The following is an 8,553-nucleotide window of genomic DNA, read 5'->3' as shown; positions in this document are numbered from 1 at the left end:
TGCAAGCTAATACTTGAAATATAAATGTATCTTGTTCGATATTCCAGAGCAATCCTAGGCTGCGTTGTATAGGAAGAACCTCAGAGCTGAGGTCAAGGTCCCGCAAGTTGATTGCATGATCGTCAGATGGAAAGGCCTTCATTACTTCCTTGCTGTTGGAGGTAATCTTGTGAAGCCTAAGGTTTGCGGCAGACAGCATTTCCTTGGTTCTGGTGAGGAGATCAATCGCCTCTGCGCTTGTGGGTAAGGATTTAAGTCCGTCGTCTACGTAGAAGTTCTTCTCGACGAATTGCCGAGCATCCGATCCGTGCTCCTTCTCACCTTCTTGGGCTGTCCTCCTCAGTCCATAGATTGCTACAGCAGGTGATGGACTGTTGCCAAAGACATGTACCTTCATCCGGTAATCTATGACCTCTTTGCTGACATCATTGTCCTTGTGCCATAGAAACCTGAGATAGTTTCTGTCATCTTCCTTAACGATGAAGCAATGGAACATCTGCTGGATGTCAGCCATAACCGCAACGGGTTCTTGTCTGAAGCGAATTAGAACGCCCATGAGGCTGTTGTTTAGGTTAGGGCCTGTGAGGAGAAGGTTGTTGAGAGAGACACCTTCATGCTGAGCACTGGAATCAAACACAACTCTGATTTGTTCAGGCTTGCGGGGGTGATACACGCCAAAGGACGGAAGGTACCAGCATTCTTCTCCTTCCCTTACCGGTGGCGCAGGTTCTGCATGGTCTCTATCGAATACCTTCTGCATGAAGTCTACGAAATGTTTTTTCATTACTGGTTTTCTCTCAAGAGTGCGTTTCAGAGAGGAGAATCTAGTGGTAGCTTGCTGCCTATTGTTAGGTAGCTTTACTCTTGGAGAACGGAAGGGTAAGGGAGCTACCCAGCTATTGGAGTCATCTTGGGTGAATTCCCTTTCCATGACCTTGAGAAATTCAATGTCTTCTCTAGCAGGTGCCAACTTGTTATCGTCACTTGTTGTATTGAACACTGTTGATCCAAGACTGTCATCCCAGAGGAAAGTGTTTGTACTGTCTTGTTGGTCGTGGTGCCACTTACTGTTAGTCAGTTTCTCCTTCACCCGATAATGGTGTGGGCATGGATGAAAATAAGTACCGCGACCATTTGGCAAGATGTGTGTTTTAAATGAGGAAATCTTGGTTGGCTTTTTCATCTTGTCTATACAGACATTGCCTATGATGACCCATCCTAAGTCAAGGCGCTGGGCAAATGGTGCATCATGAGGTCCATTAATTTGCTGACGTATTTTGTGCACCCTAAGAATGTCTCTACCCAGCAGAAGTAGAATCTCTGTGCTCTTGTCAAGGGCTGGTATTTCGTTAGCTATAGCCCTTAGGTGGGGATGATGGAAAGCGGCCTCTGGTGTAGGGATCTCTCCCCTATTGGATGGTATCTGATTACATTCAACAAGTGTGGGCAAGGGTATCTCAAGGTTGCCCTTAAGAGAGGCTACTACAAGTCCGCTGGCTCTTCTCCCCGAGACCTCTGTCACTCCACTACATGTACCCAAGGTGTATGGGTAAACATCTCCCTTTATGTTAAACAAATCAAAGAGTTCTGACCTTGCAAGTGATCGGTTGCTCTGGTCATCGAGGATGGTGTACACCTTCATAGTCCTTTCTGGTTGACCCTGGGGGTACACATCGACTAGGCATATCCTTGCACAGGACTGGTCACAAATGCCTTCTCCACAGACTTCTGTGCATGAAGAAGATACAGTGGTAGGACTTTCTGCTTGATCTGTGTTCTCCCCGCCGTACGTTGGTGGGGTAGGGAAACTTGTAGCTGGTGCGGTTCTAGGTTGAGATGGATGAAGAGCTTGTACATGATCTTCACGACCACACTCAATGCATTTGATGGCATTTTTACAGTCTTTAGCGATGTGTTCAGTAGAAGCGCAACATCTGAAACATACCCCAAACTTCTTTAGAAGCTCCTTGCGTTCCTGGAGTGGTTTCTTCCTGAAGCCGATGCACTTCTTGAGGGGATGAGGCTTCTTATGTAAGGGACACAGGCGATTAGGGTTTTCAACCTTTTCATCTTGATTGCTCTTGTAACTGACTCCCTGTGAAGCTGACAAAGTAGAGGGAAAAATATCAGTCTTTTTTACTGACACTGGACCTCTGCGGCCTTTGTAGTCGATGCGTGGGTTGTCAGACTTGAATAGATGTGGACCGGGATTGGATTCCTCATAGGAGAAGCTTGGATCGTTCTTGGATTCTGCAATGTTTTTGATGAACTCACAGAAGTAGGCAAATGGAGGAAAGGAGACTTGATTTTCTCTCTTATATCTTGACCCCAGAGCGGTCCACTTCTCTTGAAGGTTGTATGGCAGCTTTGACACGATTGGGTTTACTCCACGAGCAGTGTCCAGGTAACTGAGGCCAGGTAGGTGAGTGTCTCCCTTGGCCAGCTGTAGCTCTAGCAGTAAGTCACAGAGCTCTTGGAATTTCTGATTGTCTTTACCAGATATCCTTGGAAAGGCTTGCAGACGTTTGAACAGAGCGTTTTCTATTGCTTCGGGACTACCATAGGTTCTCTCCAGTCTCTCCCAAGCGGCTGCAAGGCCTGCTGCTGGATTTTCAATGTGGACAGATCTGAGTCTCTTTACTCGTTCTGTAGACTGTGGGCCAAGCCACCGGATCAGTAGATCTAGTTCTTCCGAAGCAGTAATGCCGAGATCGTGAGTTGCAGTTCTGAAGGCACATTTCCAGCCTCTGTAATTCTCAGGCTGGTCGTCGAACCTTATCAGTCCTGTCTTGGTGAGCTCACGACGTACCATGTATTTTGCAAACTCTGACATGTCGGTTTTCTCTGACTTCAGGTGTGAAATTGGTTGAGTGGTGCTAATCACATCGTTTGTGGTGTTTTGCATGAGAGACGTAGGTACATATGGGGCTGCCAGGGTATTCAGCCTGGGAGCTGGTTTGAAGTCCATAGGTTTGGTGACATGTGGATATGGAACCATGTAATTGCTAGAGGTTTGGAGAACCGCTGGTATTTTGAATTGTCCATGAATACCGGTATATTGAGCTTGCTGGGGTGCAGAGCCTTGGTGCTCCATATAGGATGGAAGGTTGGTGTGAGGAACGAGCGGAGTTCTGTGCTGACTTTGCATGCCTGGTGCTGTGGAAGGATGTGCGGCCTGCCGCTCTGGAGAGACGTCTGTTTTGTCTGGAATGTTTGCGGCAGGTGGGGAATTGAAGCATTGGCTTAGTACATAGTCTCTTGTACGCTTGAGAGGTTCCTCTGCATCCATTCCGCTGAAGTCAATGCTGTCTCTTTCGCTCTGACTCGCGGCTTGTTCTAAAACTCTTAACCTTGCTACGGCTGTAGCATGTTCGCATTGTTTCTCCAGAGCCTCTATTTCCGCCTTTCTATGTGCAGCTTCCACTTCTGCCTTTCTATGTGCAGCTTCCACTTCCGCTTCCTTATGTGCAGCTTCCACTTCTGCTTCCTTATGCGCAGCTTCCACTTCCGCTCTCTTCTGCGCAAAGACGGCCTGTATCTTAGTCGCTTCCACTTCTACGCGTGCTTTTAGAAGCTGCTCACTGAGGGTGGAATGCTTTGAAGATCGTGACCTAGATGTACGCTTGGAGTGCCTGGTAGAGTCAGAAATGTGAGATGACACCTTCTGAAGTTGCGCAATTCTCACTTCTGTCTTAGACTTAATGTCGCGTACTAAGCTGTCTCTTCCTACACTGAGATGTTGGAAGCTTTGCAATTCCTCTATGGAATCCTCTGTGTTTAATTTTCTCAAAGCATTTTCGTACTCCTGGACCTTTATATTATAATGTTCATACGTTGCACAAAGCTGTTGCAGGGCTCCCTCTAGTGGTGACACGTGGAGTGAAGACAGACTCTGCTGAATGTTGGAGACATGACTTAGTAATGTTTCCCACAGTTTCAAAATGTCAGAGGAAAGTTCCTGCTTGAGACTTTCAAGGTTCTCTCTAACTTTCCAGGTTGGCTTATTAGAGCGTCTGTCTCTCTCACTAGACTGCAGACTAGGGTCCATGCTAGCTTGTGCCTCAGAGTGTCCTTCAGCCATGATGCAGCACACAGGATGGAGGTAACACTGAGGAGAGTTATAGCTTGGTGGGAGGTTATGAGCTGCAGCTGTGGTTGTATGTGGAGCTGCTGGAGGAGTCTTTACAGCAGTGTCTGGCTGTATTTATACACTCTTTTTACTATTCTGACTCAATAACATGGCTGTAAGCGTATCGGCTGAAGTAACTTCTCTTGTAGTTATGAACCAGTACTCACACCAGGTATATGTTGTCAGACAGCATCCAACTCGACTGCAGAGGCATGGGAGAAGATTCCAGGGTTTATTCAGGTATCTTGTATAATGCACATTCAGCAGTAGGTAAAAAGAGTGATGGTTAGCCAGAGCACAGAGTAGAGACCAAAGACATAAGCTATAGACAGGAAACTCCCCAGCAGGAGGAAAGGGAGGGGTTATGCAACACAGGGGGGTACAGAGAGCCAGGAGGGACAAACTAAAGAAGGCAAGCACTTACAGATACAGTACAGGTTATACATGTCAATGAATAGAGTCAGGTAGATGAGACATGACACTCTCGAACCCCTTTCCTCTTCGGGAATGAGACTGGGAAGGTTCTCCTTATAGCGTGGGTCGAGCAGTGTGTACACCCAGTAATCCGTAGTGGCCAGAATGCGTGTAACGCGAGGGTCACGAGAAAGGCATCCTAACACGAAGTCAGCCATGTGTGCCAGGGTACCTGTACGCAACACATGGCTGTCCGCACTAGGAAGATCACTTTCAGGATCCTCCTCCTCCTCCTCCTCCTCAGGCCATACACGCTGAAATGATGACAGGCAAGCAGCATGGGTACCGTCAGCAGTGGGCCAAGCTGTCTCTTCCCCCTCCTCCTCATCCTCCTCATGCTCCTCCTCCTCCTCCTGAACGCGCTGAGATATAGACAGGAGGGTGCTCTGACTATCCAGCGACATACTGTCTTCCCCCGGCTCTGTTTCCGAGCGCAAAGCGGCTGCCTTTATGCTTTGCAGGGAACTTCTCAAGATGCATAGCAGAGGAATGGTGACACTAATGATTGCAGCATCGCCGCTCACCATCTGGGTAGACTGCTCAAAGTTTCGAAGGACCTGGCAGATGTCTGCCAACCAGGCCCACTCTTCTGAAAAGAATTGAGGAGGCTGACTCCCACTGCGCCGCCCATGTTGGAGTTGGTATTCCACTATAGCTCTACGCTGCTCATAGAGCCTGGCCAACATGTGGAGCGTAGAGTTCCACTGTGTGGGCACGTCGCACAGCAGTCGGTGCACTGGCAGATTAAACCGATGTTGCAGTGTCCGCAGGGTGGCAGCGTCCGTGTGGGACTTGCGGAAATGTGCGCAGAGCCGGGGCACCTTTACGAGCAGGTCTGACAAGCGTGGGTAGCTTTTCAGAAAGCGCTGAACCACCAAATTAAAGACGTGGGCCAGGCATGGCACGTGCGTGAGGCTGCCGAGCTGCAGAGCCGCCACCAGGTTACGGCCGTTGTCACACACGACCATGCCCGGTTGGAGGCTCAGCGGCGCAAGCCAGCGGTCGGTCTGCTCTGTCAGACCCTGCAGCAGTTCGTGGGCCGTGTGCCTCTTATCTCCTAAGCTGAGTAGTTTCAGCACAGCCTGCTGTTGCTTGCCCACTGCTGTGCTGCCACGACGCGCGACACCGACTGCTGGCGACGCGCTGCTGTGGCTGACACATCTTGATTGCGAGACAGAGGTTGTGTTGGAGGAGGAGGAGGAGGAGGGTGGTATAGTGGAGGAAGCATACACCGCCGCATATACCATTACCGAGCTGGGGCCCGCAATTCTGGGGGTGGGTAGGACGTGAGCGGTCCCAGGCTCTGACTCTGTCCCAGCCTCCACTAAATTCACCCAATGTGCCGTCAGGGAGATGTAGTGGCCCTGCCCGCCTGTGCTTGTCCACGTGTCCGTTGTTAAGTGGACCTTGGCAGTAACCGCGTTGGTGAGGGCGCGTACAATGTTGCGGGAGACGTGGTCATGCAGGGCTGGGACGGCACATCGGGAAAAGTAGTGGCGACTGGGAACTGAGTAGCGCGGGGCCGCCGCCGCCATCATACTTTTGAAGGACTCCATTTCCACAACCCTATACGGCAGCATCTCAAGGCTGATAAATTTGGCTATCTGGACGGTTAACGCTTGAGCGTGCGGGTGCGTGGCGGCGTACTTGCGCTTGCGCTCAAACACTTGCGCTAGCGACGGCTGGACGGTGCGGTGCGAGACATTGCTGGATTGGGCCGAGGACAGCGGAGGTGAGGGTGTGGGTGCAGGCCAGGAGACGGTAGTGCCTGTGTCCTCAGTGGCAGGTTGGGGCACAGGGGGAGAGGCAGCGGTGCAAACCGGAGGCGGTGAACGGCCTTCGTCCCACCTTGTGGGGTGCTTGGCCATCATATGTCTGCGCATGCTGGTGGTGGTGAGGCTGTTGGTGGTGGCTCCCCGGCTGATCTTGGCGCGACAAAGGTTGCACACCACTGTTCGTCGGTCGTCAGGCGTCTCTGTGAAAAACTGCCAGACCTTAGAGCACCTTGGCCTCTGCAGGGTGGCATGGCGCGAGGGTGCGCTTTGGGAAACAGTTGGTGGATTATTCGGTCTGGCCCTGCCTCTACCCCTGGCCACCGCACTGCCTCTTGCAACCTGCCCTGCTGCTGCCCTTGCCTCCCCCTCTGAAGACCTGTCCTGAGTAGGCGTTGCAAACCAGGTGGGGTCAGTCACCTCATCGTCCTGCTGCTCTTCCTCCGAATCCTCTGTGCGCTCCTCCCTCGGACTTACTGCCCTTACTACTACCTGACCGATAGACAACTGTGTCTCATCGTCATCGTCCTCCTCACCCACTGAAAGGTCTTGAGACAGTTGCCGGAAGTCCCCAGCCTCATCCCCCGGACCCCGGGAACTTTCCAATGGTTGGGCATCAGTGACGATAAACTCCTCTGGTGGGAGAGGAACCACTGCTGCCCAATCTGAGCAGGGGCCCGAGAACAGTTCCTGGGAGTCTTCCCGCTCCTGAGCATGTGTCAATGTAGTGGAGTGAGGAGGCTGGGAGGAAGGAGGAGCAGCAGACAGAGGATTCGGATTTGCAGCAGTGGATGGCGCAGAACTGTGGGTGGACGATAGGTTGCTCGAAGCACTTTCTGCCATCCACGACAGGACCTGCTCACACTGCTCATTTTCTAATAAAGGTCTCCCGCGTGGACCCATTAATTGGGCGATGAATGTGGGGACGCCAGAAACGTGCCTCTCTCCTAATCGCGCAGCAGTTGGCTGCGATACACCTGGATCAGGAGTTCGGCCTGTGCCCACACCCTCACTTGGCCCTCCGCGTCCTCGGCCGCGTCCGCGTCCTCTAGGCCTACCCCTACCCCTCAGCATTCTGTATTACCAGTGATTTGATTTTCCAGGCAGGAAATAAATTGGCGCAAGCCTGCAGGCCAAATATACTTTTTTCCCTTTTTTTTTAAAAGGAAAGGCCCACTGCGTCTATTCAATGAATAATAAGTTTAATAACTGTGTTGTGCCCCTGCAAATATGTCACAGAACTTTAGTGTTGCAGAGTTAGTAACTATAGCTGAGCAAGGAATTTCACAGGCAGGAAAGAAAGTGGCGCAAGCCTGCTGTAAAACGTAGCTGGTTGCGTCTGATTTTTTTACGTTCTCCACGCAGCACACACGTACCCAGAGCCCCAAGGACTGTCAGAGGCAGGCCAAATATACTTTTTTCCCTTTTTTTTTTAAAAGGAAAGGCCCACTGCGTCTATTCAATGAATAATAAGTTTAATAACTGTGTTGTGCCCCTGCAAATGTGTCACAGAACTTTAGTGTTGCAGAGTTATTAACTACAGCTGAGCAAGGAATTTCACAGGCAGGAAAGAAAGTGGCACAAGCCTGCTGTAAAACGTAGCTGGTTGCGTCTGATTTTTTTACGTTCTCCACGCAGCACACACGTACCCAGAGGCCCGAGGACTGTCAAAGGCAGGCCAAATATACTTTTTTCCCTTTTTTTTTTAAAGGAAAGGCCCACTGCGTCTATTCAATGAATAATAAGTTTAATAACTGTGTTGTGCCCCTGCAAATGTGTCACAGAACTTTAGTGTTGCAGAGTTATTAACTACAGCTGAGCAAGGAATTTCACAGGCAGGAAAGAAAGTGGCGCAAGCCTGCTGTAAAACGTAGCTGGTTGCGTATGAATTTTTTACTATCTCCACCCACCACACACGTACACAGAACGCTGAGGACTGACAGAGGCAGGGCACATAGAATATTTCCCTTTTTTTAAAAAGAAAAGGCCCACTGACTATATTCAATCAGATAAGAAATCTGTTCCACAGAAATACAGTTATATGAAGTGCAGCAGAGCGGTGATTTTTCCCAGGAAGGCAGGAAATAAATTGGCGCAAGCCTGCTGTTAAACGTAGCTGGCTGCGTATGAATTTTTTACTATCTCCACCCACCACACACGTACACAGAACGCTGAGGA

At 50.2% G+C, this 8,553-nt stretch overlaps 1 pseudogene; it reads right to left on the bottom strand.

Annotated features, from left to right (window-relative positions):
- Positions 1–1,677: 1,677 nt before the first annotated feature.
- LOC136626620 (nuclear pore complex protein Nup155 pseudogene) overlaps positions 1,678–8,553 on the bottom strand; it is a 105,527-nt pseudogene continuing 98,651 nt past the window's right edge.

This window comes from Eleutherodactylus coqui, chromosome 4 (assembly GCF_035609145.1).
Source record: "Eleutherodactylus coqui strain aEleCoq1 chromosome 4, aEleCoq1.hap1, whole genome shotgun sequence".
NCBI classification, from domain to species: Eukaryota; Metazoa; Chordata; class Amphibia; order Anura; family Eleutherodactylidae; genus Eleutherodactylus; species Eleutherodactylus coqui.
Note: the sequence above shows the minus strand (reverse complement) of the source record. Positions and strands in the feature narration are given on the sequence as shown.